We start from the raw sequence: 23,305 nt of genomic DNA, 5'->3' as shown, positions 1-23,305 counted from the left end.
CACAAATTTCAAACCCATGTATTTCAATTGGAAGTATTTGTCGTGTCACCAGCACGACTTCCAAACTAAGGTTCTGTGCAGGAGCGTTCTCCCTAATGTCCCTTAAGGAGCTCCGTACAGTACATTTATTGTTAAAACTTGTGAACAATATGACAGCTTTAGGCCACCCGTTTCTACTTTCACCTTTGATTCTGAGAAATTGTGACAATTCACGGATATAGGCTATTAAATGCAGGTGCGCTGCTCAGGCAAAGCGCAAAAGAAAAAAGGGTAGCTGCTTAATCTTAATCTGAATTGTATGTCTTGATGTTTTGATCTAGCCATAGATCTATTGTCTTGTTTTTGGCTATGTGAATGGAAGTCCGCGTCGATGCCTCGCAAGTCCAGTGTCGCGAGCGGACGTGACATCTAGAAGTCATACCGTATAATAGGCCTAATGGGTTATCATTAATATTGATGCGTAGGGGTTGATTATAACTCTTGTTATATGATGATATACAGACACCTGCTAAGTAGTTCCAGTCAGTGTTTAGATTCTCTGCCCGAGCGTTTTTACTTTTATTTTATCATTATCATAAATTAGCCTAATCTGAGGAGAAATCTATGCCATAAATATTATGGGTCTTTATTACACGGGTCTTCTCAATGCCGTGGAACGCTCCGTTCACTTGCATGGGTCCGGGGATATCTCGGGATTGGTTTCTTTATTAATCGAATGGGAAATGCAATAGGTCTATTTTAGGACCGAATCACCGTTGAACTTGTTTCTAATAACATTTCTAGCGAGAAATATACTTTTTACTTGCATAATCTTTAGTCAGTGATTACGTCTGATCTTTAGTTTTATAGTTATTAGAGATCAAGCTTGCCCTCTTGCCACACCGAGATCATGTCCTAGACCATATGTACCATGTAAAATACATTTGCTAGAGTGTCATGCTTGGTGTCATTGGCTCAACGTGTAGATGCTAAATAATATGTCATTTGTCACAAATTTCTATCGGAAAGTAAATCAATAGCTGCTCATTATTGATTAAGGCCTCCAATTTCGACAGCTAATTACTACCATTAAACATGTTCGAATATGCTCATGTGTGGCACCATTGCAATCGCCTGGAAGCGTAGATGTTGAAGGACACCTTGTTCGCCCTCTTACGACACCGGGAAGATATTTACATACTTCTGATTGACTAATGAATTGATGCAGCTATTCCCTCAGAAGTCTGGGGTCAAAAGGTCAAAAGCAGCCGGCACCACGCCGCTTATGAGACAACAAAAGTTTATGTGTATTCCTCTCATAACTTTTTGTCATTATTAAAGAGAGGCCTGATTCTCCGATATGCAGGTTGGATGGCTACGGTGTAGGTCTGGGAAGAACTTCAGGCCAAAATCTTGCAAGCGAGCCGCTGGGTGGGTGCAACAAGATGGAGCACTTGCTGAGTCATTTCCTGTAAGCCACAGGTTGAAGCATATATGCGTCCTTTGAGACCCCCTTTGATATATAAGAGACCCCAAGGCTTACTTATATGTTGTCGACTCAGTCACCTATTGCATCACTTCCTTTAGGGCTTCGGCCTCCTAATTGATCATTGTAGTATAATTGAATGCCCTCTTTCATATATATGATACCTCCACCACCGGGACGTGGCAGCAATTCTCCAAATCCATATGGGGGGGGGGGGGGGGGGGGGGGGCGGTGATGCTTGTTGACAGTAGGGGTGTACACTAGACATAAATAGGAAGCAAACTCAGGAGAAGGAATGACCTCTCATAAATATTTATTCAATAAATTGTTTCAAATAACCCTGCCTCATTAAATCAATGAGCTTGGTGTTTTGCTTTCAAAAATAGGTTATAGAAGAAGTCTAAACTGCACAAAATAAAAACATCCAAGCTGCCTTTTAAGGATACCTTGGAATATCTGTCTATTTTTTAACCATCTGACCCTAGTTTACGACAAAAACAACACAATGGACGGCAGCTCCTTTGCCGCGTGGTTTTTAGAACCATGTAAGGATTAGAGGGGGCGGTCGATAGCAACCACCATAGCAACCATGACGGTCAAGTGACTGGATGCAGCCCCGTTGAAAAAAATAGAATACCACTCGACACACTCAGGAGATTAATGATATTTAAATGATTATGAACATGAAGTCTTTATTTGCATGGGTTTACATTTTGTTCTGTGTAGCATGGAAAAATCGGAGAAACACTCCCATTCACCCAAGTGGGTGCTACTCATTGGTGGTGGTTAGTGAGGTCCCCCCTTCACTGTAGGCGTCTTTGAGTGTTACTAATTATTATTATTCTTCATGTTTAACCTCTGTTTTTCTTTTATTCCTAGTCTGTTTTACATAGTTTTGAATGATGACTATATGCTCTGTAAAGTGACCTTGGGTGTCTTGAAAGGCGCCTCTAAATTAAATGTATTATTATTATTATTATTATTCAGAATGCATTGGTTTACATTTCGTTCTTTGGAGCACAGATCTTTTTATTTATTTATTTATTTTCAGTTTTTGAGGAGGTGCTTCAAAGATGCTAATTTTTCTGCAATAATCCAAAATCCAATGGAAAAACCCGTTGGCTTTTTGTCAAGGGAAACCAGGGCGACGCTCACTTCCGGGTTGGGCAACATACGTCAGCCCTCCACCACGCTATACTGTAAAAACACATGTTCAAGTTGAATGATAATGCATGAATTTATTCTTTATTCTGCCATAGAATTTATTTAAGGGGGGGGGGGGGGGGGGGGGCATACAAGTCTTTTGGCCATAGTGGATCCAGATCTGTTCCGGAGCATTTCAGCACCCCGGGCAACAGCGCAGGGTTGCCAGGTCCTGCAAAAAACGTCCCGCCCACATACCGTTCAAAATCCACCCAAAATGTCCAAGAAGCACCCCAAATAAAAAGGATATTCCACCTTGGCCAACGTTTTGAAAGTAATAATAATTGAGGGAATATCTGCAGCGAAATGCATTGTGTGTGTGTGTGTGTGTGTGTGTGTGTGTGTGTGTGTGTGTGTGTGTGTGTGTGTGTGTGTGTGTGTGTGTGTGTGTGTGTGTGTGTGTGTGTGTGTGTGTGTGCTAGTTTAGCGAAAGCAGCGTCCTTAGCAACCTGACGTCATTGAAACATGCGAGCGAGCCGATAAAATCTTCCTAATAACTATAAAACTAAAGATCAGACGTAATCACTGACTAAAGATTATGCAAGTAAAAAGTATATTTCTCGCTAGAAATGTTATTAGAAACAAGTTCAACGGTGATTCGGTCCTAAAATAGACCTATTGCATTTCCCATTCGATTAATAAAGAAACCAATCCCGAGATATCCCCGGACCCATGCAAGTGAACGGAGCGTTCCACGGCATTGAGAAGAAGACCCGTGTAATAAAGACCCATAATATTTCTGTTTATGGCATAGATTTCTCCTCAGATTAGGCTAATTTATGATAATGATAAAATAAAAGTAAAAACGCTCGGGCAGAGAATCTAAACACTGACTGGAACTACTTAGCAGGTGTCTGTAGCCTATATCAGGAGATAATACACACCCTGCAGCCAATCAGAATACGAGTATTCCCCCAGACTGTGGTATAAACAATAAACAAGAGTTATAATCAACCCCTACGCATCAATATTAATGATAACCCATTATTATACGGTATGACTTCTAGATGTCACGTCCGCTCGCGACACTGGACTTGCGAGGCATCGACGCGGACTTCCATTCACATAGCCAAAAACAAGACAATAGATCTATGGCTAGATCAAAACATCAAGACATACAATTCAGATTAAGATTAAGCAGCTACCCTTTTTTCTTTTGCGCTTTGCCTGAGCAGCGCACCTGCATTTAATAGCCTATATCCGTGAATTGTCACAATTTCTCAGAATCAAAGGTGAAAGTAGAAACGGGTGGCCTAAAGCTGTCATATTGTTCACAATTTTTAACAATAAATGTACTGTACGGAGCTCCTTAAGGGACACTAGGGAGAACGCTCCCGCACAGAACCTTAGTTTGGAAGTCGTGCTGGTGACACGACAAATACTTCCAATTGAAATACATGGGTTTGAAATTTGTGCTTTAAAACACGAAAATTTTGAAAATACGTGATCCTGAACACGTTTCAATAGATTAAATAACGTGACAGTGTCACGACTTTTCGTGAGACCGGGTTGGTACCTCGCAGCTATCGGTGTGTCGGAGACGTCTATAGCACTGTTGCTAACTGTTGCGTGACCGAAGCAATAGAGGTGTATAACACGTTCACTTTTGACCCTGAAGAAGACAAAAACAAGCTGGATGCAGTACTCAAGCAGTTTGATGAACGTTGTGTTGCTAAAAAGAATGAGACCTACAAAAGGTACGTTTTTAGATCACGACTGCAACGTGAAGGAGAGGCGTTCGACAGCTTCCTCACGGACCTGAAGCTAAAAGCTAGCACCTGTAATTTCACTGTATTGAAGGACTCATTGATTCGTGATCAAATTGTGTTCGGGGTCTGTGACAGGAAAATCAGGGAAAAGCTGTTGGGTGAGGCTGACCTGAACCTAGAGAAGGCAGTGAAAATATGCCAGGCGAGGGAGTTAGTTAGGCAGCATGCCGAAACGTTTGATGTTGCTGACAAAGGACTAGCTCAGCAGCCCGCTCAAATGCATGGTGACGTAGATGCAATTTCTTTCAAAGGAAAGTTGCCCAGGAAGGACCGAGATAAGGACACACAGTGCCCAGCATTCGGAAAAACCTGCTCCAGGTGTCATGGACAACATCACTATGCTAGAATGTGTCTTTCAAGGGAGAAGGAACGAAAAATCCACGTAGTGAATGAAACAGATGACAGCGATTCGCAGAGTGATCCCGAGTTTGTGTACATGGTTACTGAGGGGGGCAGTGAAATAGAGGAGACTGTACGGCCAGTCAATGCAATGCAAACAGATAAATGGGTGGCACCTCTGTTAGTTAATGGGACAGTGGTTCTGTTCAGACTAGACACAGTGGCAAAAGCCAACCTGATTAGTTTAAAGGACATTAAAGCACTTAAAGAGAAGCCAAAAATACAGAAACGCACTGTCCCACTGAAAACATATAATGGACAGCCAATTGAAACCAAGGGGGTGTGCCGGCTTAAAATGTGTGTGAGAGGCAAGACACAAAACCTCATGTTTGTAGTGGTTCCTGATGACCACGAATCATTGCTCTGGGACAGAGCATGTGAGGACCTGGAGCTGGTCAAGAGGGTCTACCAGCTCAACAGTGTTAAAAAAACTCCATCACATCTGTGAAAAAACCCAATGGTGAGTTAATAGTGTGCCTAGACCCCAAAGATCTCAATGAAATCATTAAAAGAGAGCATTACCAGATAACAAAAAGGGAAGAGATCACAAGTGAAATGGCAGGGGCGAGATATTTTAGCAAACTAGATGCATCTCATGGTTTCTGGCAACTGAAACTGGACTCTGAGAGTAGCAAGTATTGCACATCCAACACACCTTTTGGAATATACAGTTTTCTTCGATTGCCATTTGGAATAAAATCGGCCCCCGAGATTTTTCATAGGGCGATGGAATCGATCATAGAGGGGCTAGAGGACACCCGTGTGTACATCGATGATTTAATAGTATGGGGCTCAACACTAGCACAACATAATGAAAGGCTGCTGAATCTCCTGAAAAGGATTCAGTTGAGTGGTCTGAAACTGAACGAAAGCAAATGTCAGTTCGGGGTCACAGAGATCACTTTAATAATAATAATAAAACATTTAATTTAGAGGCGCCTTTCAAGACACCCAAGGTCACCTGGCTCTCAGGGTGTAGAGCCAGACTTCTCCAAAGTACAGGCTATTCTTGACATGACTGCCCCTATGGACAAGAAGGGGGTCCTGCGAGCTATGGGAATGGTGAACTTTTTAGGGAACTTTATTCCAAATCTATCCGCAAAAACAGTGAAAAAACAGAGGTCTGCTGCAAAAAGGAGGATTTGAGTGGACTGACAGCCACAACAAAGAATGGGAGAAGCTCAAAGAGACGCTTACCAGAGAACCAGTGCTTACCTTCTTTGATCCCTCTCGAAAAATAAAAGTCTCCACAGATGCATCCAAAGACGGATTGGGCGCAGTGCTGCTCCAAGCTGACGATGGCCACTGGAGACCACTGGCGTATGCATCAAGATCAATGACGGAGACGGAAACGAGGAATGCCCAAATTGAAAAAGAGACTCTAGGGTTAGTGTTTGGAAGTGAGAAGTTTCATGGATACATATGCGGGCTGCCTACTTTCACATCAGAAACAGATCACCAACCACTCATCTCTATCTACAAAAAGAACCTGAATGACATGTCTCCCAGGATTCAACGTATGATGATGAGGTTACAAAGATATGATATGGATCTAATCTGCACGCCAGGGAAATACATAGTCCTGGCTGATGCACTGTCTCGAGCACCCGCGCCGCCCCAAGCAGCTGTGCAATCAAGAGAGGCACAAACAAAATCGTCAAAAGAGCTTGAAAGGCATGTAAACTTAATTGTCTCTTCTCTCCCCGTGTCAGACATGGTGCTGAAGAAGATGAGACACTGCAGGCAGTGGCAGCGAAACTCCAAATAGGGTGGACAAAAGGCACACTCCCATAATACTATTCCATCAGGGCAGAACTGAGTGTGGCAAACGGCCAACTGCTGAGACCAAAATGGGATCATCATCCCAGCATCTATGCGGAATGATATGCTCAGCAGAATCCACGAGGGGCACCTTGGCATAGAAAAATGCAGAGCAAGAGCACGGGAAGCGGTCTACTGGCCATGTATAAACAGAGACATTGAGACAATGATTAGTAAGTGTGATACATGCCAAAGACACAGATACAAGCAAGCCAAAGAGCCAATGTTGATCCCAGAAATGCCGACTGAGCCATGGCAAAAAGTTGGAACAGATCTCTTTCATGTAAATGGAAAGGACTTTCCATCCAGTGCTGTTATAACTCGCATGAAAAGCATCTTTGGCAGACATGGCATTCCCCAGATAGTCCAAAGTGATAATGGTCCGCAGTACAGCAGCCAAGAGTTTCAAATGTTTGCAGAGGAGTATGGGTTCCAACACACTACACCTACCACACATTTGTTCCTTCATCATGGTGCGTGAGAGAATTATTGCGGCTATTGCAGGGCATCGTATTTGTCCGCGGTTGCATAGCCAACGTGGTCTTATTATAGCCCGATCATTAACTAAAAAAACACATTGAAAGAATAAAGCATCCAGCATATGATTTCAACAATGTATGAGGGCATAAACAATCCGCATTACGCAACAGGGATAGTCGCAAAGTGGAATGCTGTTGGAAACCAGCGGACGAGCGGTGGGTGGAGATGTGCGCGCATTTCAGAAGCAGGGACATACCGCACAAAAATCTATTTCTAATTTGTCAGTTTGCCGTTTGTCTGCCTGGCACAAATGCTCAGGTTGAGGGGATCTTTTCCATAATAAACAGTACACATACACACGCACACACACACACACACACACACACACACACACACACACACACACACACACACACACACACACACACACACACACACACACACACACACACACACACACACAGACACACACACACGCACACACACACACACGATAGCGATCAACTAAGATGTAATCTAGCATATAAGCAATGGCTCCATTAATTAGTTATTCATTGTTGCATGTATTTATGCTTATTATTATTTTTCTATTGACCAAACTTATGACTATCTTGTGTTTTTGTGGCTCGTCATCAGCAGCATCACTTGCCTCAACTACGAGCGTGCAGGCAAAAAGCGCGCTCCTTTAAAGGCACCCAGTGCAACTTTATGTAAACATTCAATGAAAAATAAACATTCAATTTCTAGTCTTTTTTACACGTAGTAAGTTTCAATAACTCCATACCATTACATATCGACATTCAAGGAGCAAAGATGAGACGTCGTTGTGTGGTGAGAACTGATAGAATATCGTAAACAACAACAATCGCCGGTGGGGAGAAGCCATTTTTCCATTGACTGGAAGCCTGCTTTATTTATTGTAGGTTACAAAAAATAAAGAAAATGGCGGCATTGTTGTTGTTATCGATTTTCTATAAATCGATACACGCAACACGCAAAGAGAAGCTCCCATCTGAGGCCTCAGATTATTGTAATGTATGCCTGTTTAATTGTTTGTTGATGCATGTTGTGATGTATCTTTGTTCGTACTTTTATTACAAATATATATAACCACTTATTGTCAACAGTATTGTGTGCTTTTTGCATCTAAATATCTCATCGCCAAAACCGCCAAAACCACACCTTTGTGTTATTAGGCTAGGGGTGGATTCTGAGTGTGACTGGATAGCCTTCCTCCTTCCGCTCTAACAAATAACTGGCAAAGGTGTGGAAAACCGTTTGTGAAATGGTTAGCAGAACAGGAAATTCTACTCAAGATTCAAATGAGGGCTACATAAGGCCATTTTAGGCCATCACCACACACAACAACATCTTGCAAACACGCAGTTCGTTTTTAGATGCTTTGATCAAGGAAACACAGGTAGCATTACAGACAGGAGGAACCTGCCAGGCTCCAGTTTACTATTGTGACTTCTTGATACAGTTTGAACTGAAAAGTTACTTATTCATCTTTCTCTTTCTTTCCACAATAACATTATTGAAATCACTATCAATCAGCATTGAGCAGTTTATTTTGAGCTACCATCTATGGTTGAAATGGTACACATCGTTACTTTAATCACCAGGAAGCCTGACTGAAAAGTTACTTATTCATCTTTCTCTTTCTTTCCACACACACACACACACACACACACACACACACACACACACACACACACACACACACACACACACACACACACACACACACACACACACACACACACACACACACACACACACACACACACACACCATGGTGGGTGGGACAATTTCACCAAATCAAATCTAACTTTAATTATGTTACCAGGTTAAGGAGTACCTATCAAAAATTTCCAGAAAAGGAACTGCATTTTAAATTGTTTTAAATCTGAATCCAAGCCTAGATGCATTTGAGAGGTAGAATTAAACAAAGAAAACTAGAGAATTCATTAGCTTTCTAACTGATTAGTTCACTGAATTAGTAGGCTATATTGGCAATGCGGAATAAATATTTTGAAATAATTTATATTTTGTGTTTGGCCAAAGTACAGCAACTTTTAACGTACACAATAACCACTTCCTCAATTTTGCCTTTTCGTTCCACCTGTCTTTAAACATGTTATATTGTATAATGTCAGAAGTTATTTATTTTAATCATATGTTGTTGGTTTTCTCATTGTCCAGATATTCACTGACCTTATAATCTTTCTTTCTTCAATGTTACAGTTCCAAATCTTGAGAGTATGTCACTAGCCCATGGACTCGTCACTCGTACATCGCACAGGTGTTAAATAATGAACAGCTGTGTGTCTCTTCTGTGAGATACTTTACTGCTTCCCAAACGTTATCAATTTCACCAAGGGGCCTCCAATAGCTGCAGTGTTGCCCAATCATGACAATAATTACACAAATAGTATTTTCCTTTTTACAAACAAGGAGGTTTGAGTGGTGTTGACCAGGTCTCCTCCATCCAAGTGAGTCTTTTTGAAGCGCATTGCTGAGTTTATATACGCACGCGATCCAGGCTGCGCATATATAGCAGCAATTGCGGCTCTTGACTGTCGCAGGTGGCAAAGCAGGGTAGGGACGCTTTTTGAACCGGATCGATTAGGATTTATCCGTCACGCCTCGGGATGATTACAAATCAAACCTCCGTTTGCTCGGCAGGGCTATATTAGAATGCGATGGATTTCTCCCAAATGAGTTGTATATTAGGTTACATCCGCAATAGTTTGTTATGTATGACACTCTTTCTTTTCTAATTTACACTATTCAGAGTTACCTGGAAGTGGGCATTTTTGCTCTACAACCTTCCAACATCTCCCCCCCTGAAGGATAATAATAATAATAATAATAATAATAATAATAATAATAATAATAATAAACGTTATTTATAACGCACATTACATCAAACAAATGATCTCAAAGTGCTACATTGCACAAGAACAACTGGCAGAAACATCATGAAAACAACTCAAACTAAGGTACAGAGAGGCTTCATATACTAAAACTAAAACCTAGGCAGAGAGTATGGGGTCAGAACAGTCTCATTAATAATGAATGCACAGAGAAGGATTCACAGATGTATTTTGTGATTTATATATAAATTACTCTCTTCTCACTAATAACATTTCAATGCACACACAAATGGATATTGGTATGAATAAATGTAAAATAAATCCATCAACAAAAGCATTTTTTTCAACAAGGAACTCTCTGTAGCCAATCAGATGCCTCCCTCGTTTTCACATGACTGCAGTCCAAAGTCCCGTGTGTGGATCAGAAATGTGTGAAACTTACTTTTGTTAATGGATTTATTTTACATTTATACATACCAATATCCCTCTCCTGGAACCGTCACCTTATCGTGGTGGAGAGGTTTGCGTGTCCCTGTGAACCTGAGAGCTGTGTTGTCTGGAGCCTTGTGCTCCTGGTAGGGTCTCTCATGGCAGAGTGGTCTCAGGTGAGGGGCCAGACTAAGAATGGTTCACAAAACTCCAATGAAGAACGAAAAAAGAGGAGATGTGACCCGGCCCGGAGGAAGCCCGGGGCCCCCGTCTGGAGCCAGGCCCAGACGGAGGGCTCGATGGCGAGCGCCTGGTGGCCGGGTTTGCCACGGAGCCCGGTCGGGCACAGCCCGAACAAACAACGTGGCACCCCCCCTCTCTTCATCCCATGGGCCCACCACCTGTGGAAAGACCCGTTGGGGTCGGGTGCGCAGCCACATGGGTGGCAGCGAAGGTCAGGGGTCTCGACGGACCAGACCCGGGCGGCAGAAGCTGGCTCTGGGGACGTGGAACGTCACCTCGCTGTGGGGAAAGGAACCGGAGCTTGTGAGGGAGGTGGAGCGCTATCAGTTAGATCTGGTGGGGCTTACCTCCACGCACAGTCTCAGCTCTGGTACCGTACTCCTGGATAAGGGTTGGACTCTATTCTTCTCCGGAGTTGCCAAGGGCGTGAGGCGCCGGGCGGGTGTGGGGATACTCATAAATCCCCGGCTGAGCGCCGCGGTGTTGGAGTTTACCCCGGTAGACGAGAGGGTCGCCTCCCTGCGCCTAAGGGTTGTAGGGGGGAAAACTCTGACTGTTGTTTGTGCGTATGCACCAAACAGCAGCTCAGAGTACTCGGCCTTCTTGGAGACCCTGAATGGAGTCCTGTATGGGGCTCCAGTAGGGGACTCCGTAGTTCTGCTGGGAGACTTCAACGCCCACGTGGGCAACGATGGAGACACCTGGAGAGGCGTGGTGGGGAGGAACGGCCTCCCTGATCTAATCCCGAGCGGTCGTTTGTTATTGGACTTCTGTGCTAGTCATGGATTATCCATAACAAACACCATGTTCGAACATAAGGGTGCTCATAAGTGTACCTGGTACCAGAGTACCCTAGGCCGAAGATCGATGATCGATTTCGTGATCGTGTCATCTGATCTGAGGCCGCATGTTTTGGACACTCGGGTAAAGAGAGGGGCGGAACTGTCAACCGACCACCATCTGGTTGTGAGTTGGATCAGGGAATGGGGGAAATTTCCGGATAGACCTGGTAAGCCCAAACGAGTAGTGCGGGTGAACTGGGAACGTCTGGAGGAGGCCCCCGTCCTAGGTATCTTCAACTCACACCTCCGGCGGAGCTTTTCTGGCATTCCTGTGGAGGTTGGGGGCATTGAGCCGGAGTGGGCGGTGTTCAAAGCCTCCATTGCTGAAGCTGCGGTGGCTAGCTGTGGCCTCAGGGTCTTAGGCTCCTCAAGGGGCGGTAACCCTCGGACACCGTGGTGGACTACGGTGGTCAGGGAAGCCGTCCGACTGAAGAAGGAGGCCTTCCGGGATATGATATCCTGGAGGACTCCTGACTCGGTTGCAGGGTACCGACAGGCTCGAAGGGCTGCAGCGGCTGCCGTGTCGGAGGCTAAGCAGCGGGTGTGGGAGAAGTTCGGAGAGGCCATGGAGAAGGACTTTCGGTCGGCACCAAAGTGTTTCTGGAAGACTATCCGGCACCTCAGGAGGGGGAAACGGGGAACCATCCAAGCTGTGTACAGTAAGGATGGGACTCTGTTGACCTCAACTGAGGAGGTCGTCGGACGTTGGAAGGAACACTTTGAGGAACTCCTGAATCCGAATAACACGCCCTCTATGTTGGAGGCAGAGCTCGAGGTTGATGGTGTTTCGTCGTCAATTTCCCTGGTGGAGGTCACTGAGGTAGTCAAACATCTCCGCAGTGGCAAAGCCCCAGGGATTGATGAGATCCAGCCAGAAATGCTAAAGGCTCTGGGTGTTGAGGGGCTGTCATGGTTGACACGCCTATTCAACATCGCGTGGGAGTCGGGTACAGTGCCAAAGGAGTGGCAAACCGGGGTGGTGGTTCCCCTGTTCAAAAAGGGGGACCAGAGAGTGTGTGCCAATTACCGGGGTATCACACTTCTCAGCCTCCCTGGTAAAGTCTACTCCAAGCTGCTGGAAAGGAGGGTTCGGCCGATCGTCGAACCTCAGATTGAAGAGGAACAATGCGGTTTTCGCCCCGGACGTGGAACTACGGACCAGCTCTTCACTCTCGCAAGGATCCTGGAGGGGGCCTGGGAGTATGCCCATCCGGTCTACATGTGTTTTGTGGATCTGGAGAAGGCGTATGACCGGGTCCCCCGGGAGAAACTGTGGGAGGTGCTGCGGGAGTATGGGGTAAGGGGGTCTATCCTCAGGGCCATCCAATCTTTGTACTCCCAAAGCGAGAGCTGTGTTCGTGTTCTCGGCAGCCAGTCAGTTTCGTTCTCAGTGGGTGCTGGTCTCCGCCAGGGCTGCGCCTTGTCACCAATCCTGTTTGTGATATACATGGACAGGATATCGAGGCGTAGTCATGGTGGGGAGGGGTTGCAGTTCGGTGGTCTGAGGATCTCGTCACTGCTTTTTGCAGATGATGTGGTCCTCATTGGATCATCGGCCTGTGACCTTCAGCACTCACTTGATCGGCTGGCGGCCGAGTGTGAATCGGCTGGGATGAGGATCAGCACCGCTAAATCTGAGGCCATGACTCTTAGCAGGAAACCGGTGGATTGCTTACTCCGGGTAGGAAATGAGTCCTTAGCCCAAGTGAAGGAGTTCAAGTACCTCGGGGTCTTGTTCGCGAGTGAGGGTACTATGGAGCGTGAGATTGGCCGGAGAATCGGAGCAGCGGGGGCGGTATTGCGTTCGCTTTACCGCACCGTTGTAACGAAAAGAGAGCTGAGCCGCAAGGCAAAGCTCTCGATCTACCGGTCGATCTTCGTTCCTATCCTCACCTATGGTCATGAGGGCTGGGTGATGACCGAAAGGACGAGATCGCGGGTACAAGCGGCCGAGATGAGTTTTCTCAGAAGGGTGGCTGGCGTCTCCCTTAGGGATAGGGTGAGAAGCTCAGCCATCCGTGAGGAACTCGGATTAGAGCCGCTGCTCCTTTACTTAGAAAGGAGTCAGCTGAGGTGGTTCGGGCATCTGGTAAGGATGCCCACTGGGCGCCTTCCTTGGGAGGTGTTTCAGGCACGTCCAGTGGGGAGGAGACCTCGGGGAAGACCCAGGACTAGGTGGAGAGATTATATCTCAACACTGGCCTGGGAACGCCTCGGGATCCCCCCGTCAGAGCTGGTCAATGTGGCCCGGGAAAGGGAAGTCTGGGGCCCCCTGCTTGAGCTGCTCCCCCCGCGACCCGACCCCGGATAAGCGGATGACGATGAGGGGAGGGGGGGGTACATACCAATATCCATTTGTGTGTGCATTGAAATGTATTTGTGAGAAGAGAGTAGGCTAATTTATATCTAAATTACAAAATACATTTGTGAATCCTTCTCTGTGCATTCATTATTAATGAGACTGTTTTGACGCCATACCAAACTGCCGTACGCAAACCAATATTTGCGTACGGCAGTTTGGTATTGCACATTAAGAGCTTCATAATTGTTTTTCCACCATGCAAATATAATAGAGACCAATACCCTTTGTGGCCTTGTAGGATAATCACAGGTGCCAATTAAACCAATAATGGGAGTGCTACTTTAATCTGCCACTGCATTGTTACCAGTCCAGAAATGTCTCCTTATCTATCATTGGTTGGCCTGTGTGTTATTAATGTGTGTGTTTCTTTTTTTGTTCTTTGTGTATTAAAGGTCCCATGACATGCTATTTTATGTATTCTTTAATATAGGTATTAGTGGGCAACTAACACAGTATTCAAAGACGTTCCCGAAATTCAGCCATGGTGCAGAGTTACAGCCACTCCGAGCCAGTCGCACATTGAGCTTCCCCCAAATGCACTGTTTTGGTGTCTGTAGCTATAATGCAAATGAGGAGGAGCGAGGCGGGTCAAGGAGGAGGGTGGGGGTGTGGCCCTGAGAAGCTTGCAGCCACGGTACCATGCGCTCTGTTTACAGTGGATGTATTGCAATGGCGAGGCGCACACAGCCTTTAGCCGTGTTCTGTAAATATTCTAGAACACACAGGAGTCCTGGAGCTCTATATCTAAATATTATCATATAGCCTACATATATATATCTAGGCCTATATCATATAATATATATTATCACGGCCAAAAGCTGTGTGAGCCGATATTATGAATCTCAAACGACCGCGTTGGGTTCTCCGACGTTCCTGGTTCTTCAACGACCACATCAATGTGAAGGAGACTGAACCGCGACAAGGAGGAGAAAGGGATCGTTGCCGGGCAGCGCTTAGGCACCTTCGCCTCCGGCGGTGGTCCCTTAGCGGGGCTCAAGCGGGAGACATTCGCCGCCAACAATCCCTTTCTCCTCCATGTCGTGGTTCATGTTCTTGAGGGAGTCAAAGCCAAAGTTCCTTCCCCCCAATTCATTCTCAACCTTGGCTGAGATAACCCCCAATACGAGTCTCGTTGTAGAAATACCAGAGACGAGAGTCCGACGTGTTATGCGCCATAACACCAAAAGCAGAACGGTTATCCAAATAACAAGGAAGTATACAACACTTGCGTTACAGTCCTGGAGCTCTATATCTAAATAATATCATATAATACATAGATATCTGTATCATATAATACATATTATCACGGCCAAAAGCTGTGTGCGCCTCCAGACGATATTATGAATCACAAACGACTTTGTCGGGTTCTGCGACGTCTCTGCTTCATCCACTTTCACATCAACCTGAAGTCGACTGAACCGCGCGCTGCCTGCTGCCGGCTGCCCGCTGCCGGGCGATGGTGCCTCGCGGCAACCGGCGGCATGTGCAGTTCATGCCCTTCAGCGAGTCAAAGCCAAAGTTCCTTTCCCCCAATTCCTTCTCAACCATGGCTCAGATAACCCCCACGACAGTCTCGTTGTGGAAATACAAGAGACGTCAAAGAACCGACAAGAAACACTTGCGTTACAGTGTGTGTATTCACACACACACATGTGGCGCTCGCACGGTCGAGTCTCATTGGCGGGCCAACGTCTCTGGGCGGGCCAGGCAGAGTAAGGGGAGGAGCTTAGATGCTGATGACGTCCTAAACACAGACATTCCAAATCAGCGCACTTGAGCTTCCGTTTTTTCAAAGGCGAGCAGAACAGCTAGTGCTCGTTTTACACCAAACGCAAGTTTTAGCCACTGGGGGACCATAGGCAGGCTAGGGGAACTCATATTTATATTAGAAAACCTCATAAAGTGAGATTTTCATGTCATGGGACCTTTAACATTTTCCTTTTTGGCCTATGGATGGCGCATTCCCACATTCCTTGCAACGCGTTTCCCAACAATTCTCCACAGAGGAAGAAGCCAGTAATGATGGCTGTAGATTTGACTCCTCGGTTTAGAAGGCTGAATAGCCAAACTCTGAGTTTTCGTGAAAATATTCAAATTGGTCAGTATGTATTTTGAATAAACGCATTACCCTGCGTTCACACCAAAAGATGCATTTGCTGCCCGTACGCGTTGTCGCCGAAGTTTTGCAGCGCAGCAAAACTTCTGCTGCGCCGCGAAACCTTTGCTGCGCCGCAAAAGTTTCTCCTCCCCTGGCCAGGCATTTGGCTCAGCTCAGTGACACACACACACACACACACACACACACACACACACACACACACACACACACACACAATGATACACAATACCCAAACAAAACCAGCAAAAACATGACACGGCAACATTAGAGTGTAAGTCACTAAGCAGCTCCCTTTCAAAGGACTGTGACAGCGAAAATGTGACCCCAGGTGAGCTTGAATCAAAGAAGAAGAAGGCATCCCAGTGGGTAATCTAACTTCATTTAAGATAACCTTGCAGGTGTTAGGGTAAGGATCTATGAGCTATATTTGAGATTAATTTGTAAGAAGTAGCATAGCCATTATCAGAGAGAGAGTGATTTGTGCTCTAAGATGTTTTCAAATGTCAATGCATCTGTTCAATCAACCAATCAGTGCTCAGGACCTCGGTTTCCTGGACCCGGTTATTGTACCAACACGGGCCCCTAATCAGCCCCCGCTCTCTGATTGGATAGTTTTTTCCTGACAGTCGAGCATCTTTGCACTTTGGGAACATTAATGCAATCCAATATTGTTATGAAGGGTATCGGTTTGAATGTTTCCAGGCAACATGAGCTGAGGACCTTCTCCAACCCGCTGGCGGTCGGCCCTTCAGAGAGAGGCGTGGAGCGAGTGCTGAGGAGGATCAACCTGCAGCCATCTCTGGCCCTCGCACTGGACCACCGCGCCCCCTCGTCTTCCTCCTTCCTCTCCAAAGCCGGTAAACCACACACACACACACACACACACACACACACACACACACACACACACATGAGGCCCCGCCTTGGACATAATTCATACTTGGTCTTACACACACTATTATAATCTCGCATATACACCACTATACTCATGTACACTGCTGCTACGGCTAAGGACAAGAGCAGACTGCAGCGTATCATACGCTCTGCGGAGAAGGTGATTTGCTGCAACCTTCCATCCCTCCAGGACCTGCACAGCTCCAGGGCTCTGAGGCGGGTAGGCAAGATTATGGCCGACCCCTCCCATCCTGGTCACAGTTTATTTGGAACTCTCCCCTCTGGCAGGAGGCTGCGGTCCATCAGGACCAAAACCTCCCGCCACTTGAACAGTTTTTTCCCCTCTTCAGTTGGGTTCCTTAACAAGTCCCAGGACCACCACCCCCACTGACTGACACTGACTCTGGCACTCATACCCATCACCAATTTGTAAATTCTTATATTCTTGTATCTTAAATTCTTAAATTCTTGTATCTTTTACTTTAGTTTTTAATTTATTTATTCTATTTTATCCTTTTTTAATTGATCGCTTATGTTCCTGCTTGTTTATATGGTGTTATATATATATATATATATATCTTCTTCATTGTTCATTGTTATTGTCTTAATGTATGCACCTTAATCACCAAGCCAAATTCCTGGTTGGTGTAAAACCCTTCTTGGCAATTAAATCCTTTCTGATTCTGATTTCTGATTCTGATACTCACACTATTATACTCCTTTTCCATGTATCAGAGTGTATGTCTGAGAGCATAGTAGGCTACTGTATGTGAGAGAGTATAGTACTGTTAGAGTACTGTATAGTAGTGTATGTGAGGAAGTATAGTAGTGTCCGAGTTTGAGAGAGGCTTCCTCTTGTGGCCGCCATCTTTCTCATGTGCCAATTCATTCTCAACCATGGCCAGTCTTTACTTGTTTTGGAAGTACCAGAGACGTCAGAGAAACCACTCCAGCAGGAGTCAGTTCCCGGGGCTGACTCTGCGGTTGTCCGGGAGTCCGCCCCGCCATAATCCCTTTCTCCTCCATGTAGCGGTTCAATCTGACGAGTTATTAACGAGGGACATTACTGTACTGCCTATATCTAGTGGCCTACCCTACTTTGCATAAGTCCACCCTGCTGAATAATCATGGCTACAATACTGCTCTGAGTTGATGCTATCTTAAAGCAGCACGCACACTAGATAATGACCATTCAAATAACCCTTTTAGCCAATGAGGAAGTAAGAATTCCTGTTTGATCAAGTTTGATCAGTGTTCGACTTCGACCCCTTCTCACCAACCGACCCCTTATCGACAACCGCCACCCCCCGCCCCCGCTGCGGTGGTGGATATGTCTGTCTCACAAAGGAACGTCTGTCTCACAAAAACAGGATGTGGTATCATAGTGTCTGATAGTGGTGTAGCCATACACAAAAGTCACGATTAAGAACGTACCTCATTCACAGTTCAGTAGGTTTTTCGGTACAAGACAAGACACTCCCAGTGTGATAATCAAAATTTCTTAAATTAAGATTAAAAAGATGAAAAAAATTATCGGTACGCACCGAAAAGAAACAGTTAGACCCCAACCGAAAAATGTCAGTACAAATACACGTATCGTTACACCCCTAGTGTCTGAGAATGATCTGTGTGCTGCCTATGCATTATGGCACATATTAATGACAAGTTTACCTTTATTAGTTGCAAGTCAGGCCAACTTACATTGGGGATACATGGAAGAAAAGATAATCATAATCATCCTCCTGTATAATTGGCTGGCTCATTAATTCCCTCACTCTCCACCTCCAGCTGGTGCAGTGTTTCCCCCAGCACTGTATGGCTAAGGCCTTAACAACAGTAGGACCCCGCCTTGACTACCAATGTATGAAAACAAACCTAAGAGAAAAACTCACCTGCGTGAAGTTGGCACCCCATGTGTAAAAAAAAACATGTAAAACTATTTCAGATCGTTTGTGCTTCGTTTGTGCACGTTTGTGCACGACAAATGAAAATTTGTGCTCATACCGTTTTTGAGATATCAAACATTACATTTTGTAAACATATGACGTCACTCAGCACCCCAATATTGTCTGAATCGGTTCAAATGTGTCTCAATCATTTGTGCATCGTTTGTGCACGTTTGTGCACGACAAATAAACATTTGTGCTCTTTTAATTTTTAAGTTATTAAGGTTTAATTTTTTTCACTCAGCACCCCAATAATGTCAGAATTGGTTCAAATTGGTCTCATTCGTTTGTGCATCGTTTGTGCACGTTTGTGCACGACAAATGAACATTTGTGCTCTTTCAAATTTTAAGCTATTAAGGTTTCATTTTTTTCACTCAGCACCCCAATAATGTCCGAATCGGTCCAAATCGGTCTCATTCCTTTGTGCTTCGTTTGTGCACGTTTGTGCACGACAAATTAACGACAAATGAACATTTGTGCTCATACCACCTTTGAGATATTAAACATAACATTTTGTAAACAAATCACGCCACTCAACTTCCGAAGCTGGCGCCCCAAAGGTGAAACAAATATATAAAACTTCTTCTGATCGTTTGTGCTAGACGCATGAATATTCCTGCTTTTGTTGTTTAACAAGTGACGCAGTTGGTCACGCGGCGTAGTTGTGCTGCAGAAGACAACCGCGGGAAGATCTGAAGGCTTCGACTCAAACGTCTCCTGTGCTAACACCGGTTTTTGTCTTCTGAGAGGTGAGTAAAGTCGTAGCGTACGGGGCGTTGCTAGACCTAGAGTTTTACTGGGGCACAGGCCCCCAACTGCCAACACTTTATGAAATAGATGGATACAGAAGGGTATGTACGAGCGTCAAAATCATTGTCACTGTCATACTGTAGGCTATATTAAAGCACTGGTAAAGGTAAAGATGCAAAGATGGATTCATGAGTACCGTACAATGATATTTATTTGAACACATTGTGGTAACTCGGTTCGGTAGAGGGGCTCAGAGTAAGGACCAGGCAGGGTGTGAGGGTCCAAAGCCTCAAACGGCGGTTTATTACACTCGGTTTCCAATAGCCACACAAGCGCACGCTGCACATCAAAGTCGGGGGGTTGCTCGAGTCGTGGTCCACGTGTCCGCCGTGCGGCTCACTATACGGTGTCTCGATCCTCTGCGTCGTCCTCTCTTCCACTCGACTCTCTCCTTTCTGTCGGCTGGTGGCCTCCTTTTAACACCTGGGTGTCTCCCGCCCAGGTGTTCCTCGTTTCCCCGATTGCGGCTCTCGGGAGGTCGGGGTTTGTCGCCGGCTGTTGGCCACCGGCGGTGTATCCCGGCCTCGACTCTCCCGAACAGGGGGCGTGGCACCGGGGGAATGCCACACACTCCCCCCCTTTGCCTATGCCCCTCCGTGCGCGGGGCCCAGCCCCCGCACGCATCTCGGCGGGACAGGGCGTCGGCGTTGGTGTGTTCCCGCCCCGGCCTATGCTCCACGGTAAAGGAGAAGGGCTGGAGGGACAGGAACCACCTCGTTATCCGAGCATTCGTGTCCTTGGCGGTGGCCATCCACTTCAGTGGGGCGTGGTCCGTCACCAGGACGAACTGGTGTCCTAGGAGATAGTACGTTAGTTTTGTGACGGCCCACTTAATGGCCAGCGCCTCCTTTTCTACGGTGCTGTAGTTCCGCTCGTGGGGGAGGAGCTTCCGGCTGAGATAGGTCACCGGATGCTCCTCTCCGTTCCGGACCTGGGATAGGACCCCACCTAGTCCCACCTCGGACGCGTCTGTCTGGAGGGTGAAAGGGAGGTTAAAATCAGGGGTGACCAGCAGCGGCTCCTTACATAGGGCCCCCCGTAGGTCCTCGAAGGCCCTCGTCGCTGCCTCAGTCCAGTGGACCCTATCCGGGAGGACCTTCCGGGTGAGATCGTTCAGGGGGCAGGCTAGGGTGGCATACCCCGGGATAAAACGCTGATAATACCCCACCAGCCCCAGGAACGATCTCACCTGCTTCTTGGTCTGGGGTTGAGGCCACTCCCGGATAGCCGCCACCTTGTCCTCCTGGGGTCGCACGTTCCCCCTCCCCACCCGGTACCCCAAATAGGCCGTCTCCTCCCGCCCCAACCTGCACTTTGCAGGGTTGGCGGTAAGCCCGGCCGCTCGTAGGCCGTTGAGCACGGCCCGCACGTGCTTGACGTGTTCGTCCCAACTGGCGCTGTGGATGATTATATCATCGATATATGCTGCGGCGTAACTGCTGTGCGGCCTTAGGACCTGGTCCATCATCCGCTGGAACGTAGCGGGGGCCCCGTGGACACCAAAGGGCAGGACAGTGTACTGAAACAGGCCCCCCGTCGTCGCGAAGGCCGTCTTCTCCCGGGACGACGGGGCCAGGGGGACCTGCCAGTACCCCTTGGTTAGGTCCAGCGTGGACAGGTACCGGGCCGGTCCCAGCCGCTCGATCAGCTCGTCTACTCTAGGCATGGGGTAGGAGTCAAAGTCAGACACTTCATTCAACCGGCGGAAGTCATTACAGAACCGGTGGGTCCCGTCCGGCTTGGGCACCAGCACGATAGGGCTAGCCCAGGCGCTACGGGATTCCTCAATTACCCCCAGTTTCAGCATCCGCTCCACCTCGGCTCGGATGGCGTTGCGCCGGGACTCGGGTAACCGGTAGGGCGGGATCCGAACCGTCACCCCCGGAGCGGTCCGGATCTCATGGGAGATCACCGAGGTCTGCCCCGGCACGTCCGAAAACACGTCCCGGCTCTGCAGCACCAGCTCCCCTAGTTCCTGTCTCTGTGCGGGGCTGAGGTCGGTCCCCATCGGGACGTCAGGGATCGCGGGCCGAGCCATCAAGGCCATGGGGGCCCGTAGGGGAGGGTCGTCCTCACCCCGCCACTGTTTTAACAGATTCACATGATAAACCTGGGTGGGCTTGCGTCTCCCGGGTTGCCTCACCTTGTAGTTAACGGGCCCCACGGCCTCTACTACCTCGTACGGGCCCTGCCATTTCGCGAGAAACTTGCACTCGCTGGTTGGAACCAGCACTAAGACCCGGTCGCCCGGTCGGAAGTTCCGCACGCGCGCCCCCCTGTTATACACGCGCGCTTGGGCCTGCTGAGCACGGGCGAGGTGGTCTCGGACTATGGGCCAGACCTTGGCCATTCGGTCCCTGACGAGCTCCACATGCTCGATGGTGGTCCTGTGTGGAGAGGGATGACTCTCCCACGCCTCCTTCGCCAGGTCCAGTATTCCACGGGGTCTCCTCCCATAAAGGAGTTCGAAGGGCGAGAACCCCGTGGAAGCCTGGGGCACCTCACGAATGGCGAAGAGGACGTGGGGAAGCAACTGGTCCCAGTTCTTCCCGTCCGCCTCGATACTCTTTTTGAGCATCCGTTTGATGGTCTGGTTAAACCGCTCGACTAGCCCGTCCGTCTGCGGGTGATATACCGAGGTCCGGAGCTGGGAGACCTGTAACAGTTTCAGTAGCTCCTTGACTACGCGGGACATGAAACACGAGCCTTGATCGGTGAGGATCTCCTTTGGGAGCCCCACCCGGCTAAAGAGTAATACTAGCTCTCGGGCTACCGCCTTGCTAGTCGCCGCACGCAGTGGGAGGGCCTCGGGGTATCGGGTCGCATAATCTAATATGACGAGGAGATAACGATGTCCCCGGCTCGTCCTGGGGAGGGGTCCTACGATGTCCAGCGCTATTCTCTCGAAGGGAGTCTCAATAATGGGCATCGGTATGAGCGGACTCCGCTCCACTGCCCGCGGGGCTACGCGCTGGCAGTCGGGACACTCCTGGCAGTAACGCGCTACATCTCTACGCACCCCGGGCCAATAGAACCGCGCCACCACCCGCTCTCGCGTTTTGTCCATGCCCAGATGTGCGCCGAGCAAATGTGTGTGGGCCATGAACAAAACCTTAGACGCGTACGGTTGCGGTACCACCAGTTGTTGTACTACCTCCCCCTCGCGTACGTCGACCCTGTACAGTAACCCCCGCTGAGTGCAGAAGTGGGGGTGGGTCAGGTGGCTCACTGAGTCCCTCACCTGACCGTCGTGGGCGACCACATGTCCCCACGCGTGCCGCAGGGCATCGTCCCGATGCTGGGCCGTAGCGAACTGTCCCGGTCGGGCCGAGTTCTCCCCCCCCGCCTGGGCGAAGTCCGATAGCTCAGTTAGGGGGGAGCTCTCGGGCTCCTCGGGGGTGTTCCCCCTCTCGGAGGCGGTAACGGTGTCGGAGCTGGGCCCCGCTCCGTCTCCCGGTCCCGGTCGCACCTGGTCCCCGGTAGATCGGGGCGGGCTTCCCGGCGCCGACGGTCCCTCTCCTCCGGAACCCGGCTCGTCGTCCGTCTCGGTCCGCGCGGCGGTCGGTCGGCGGGTCGCTCCCAGGGCTGGTCCGGGGTCGGCGGCGGTCGTCGGGACGGGTCCGGTCTCCGACCCGGACTCTCG

The 23,305-nt window shown here is 47.9% G+C and overlaps 1 protein-coding gene across 1 annotated transcript in view; it reads right to left on the bottom strand.

Annotated features, from left to right (window-relative positions):
- LOC132474139 (4-galactosyl-N-acetylglucosaminide 3-alpha-L-fucosyltransferase 9-like) overlaps window positions 1–9,671 on the bottom strand; it is a 42,471-nt gene extending 32,800 nt beyond the window's left edge. The window contains exon 1 of the mRNA XM_060074688.1: window positions 9,355–9,671. The gene's annotated coding sequence lies outside the window, so the exon portion shown is untranslated. The remainder of the gene's footprint in view (window positions 1–9,354) is intronic.
- Window positions 9,672–23,305: the final 13,634 nt, after the last annotated feature.

Source organism: Gadus macrocephalus, chromosome 16 (genome assembly GCF_031168955.1).
Source record: "Gadus macrocephalus chromosome 16, ASM3116895v1".
NCBI classification, from domain to species: domain Eukaryota; kingdom Metazoa; phylum Chordata; class Actinopteri; order Gadiformes; family Gadidae; genus Gadus; species Gadus macrocephalus.
This window is presented reverse-complemented; position numbering and strand designations above follow the sequence as displayed.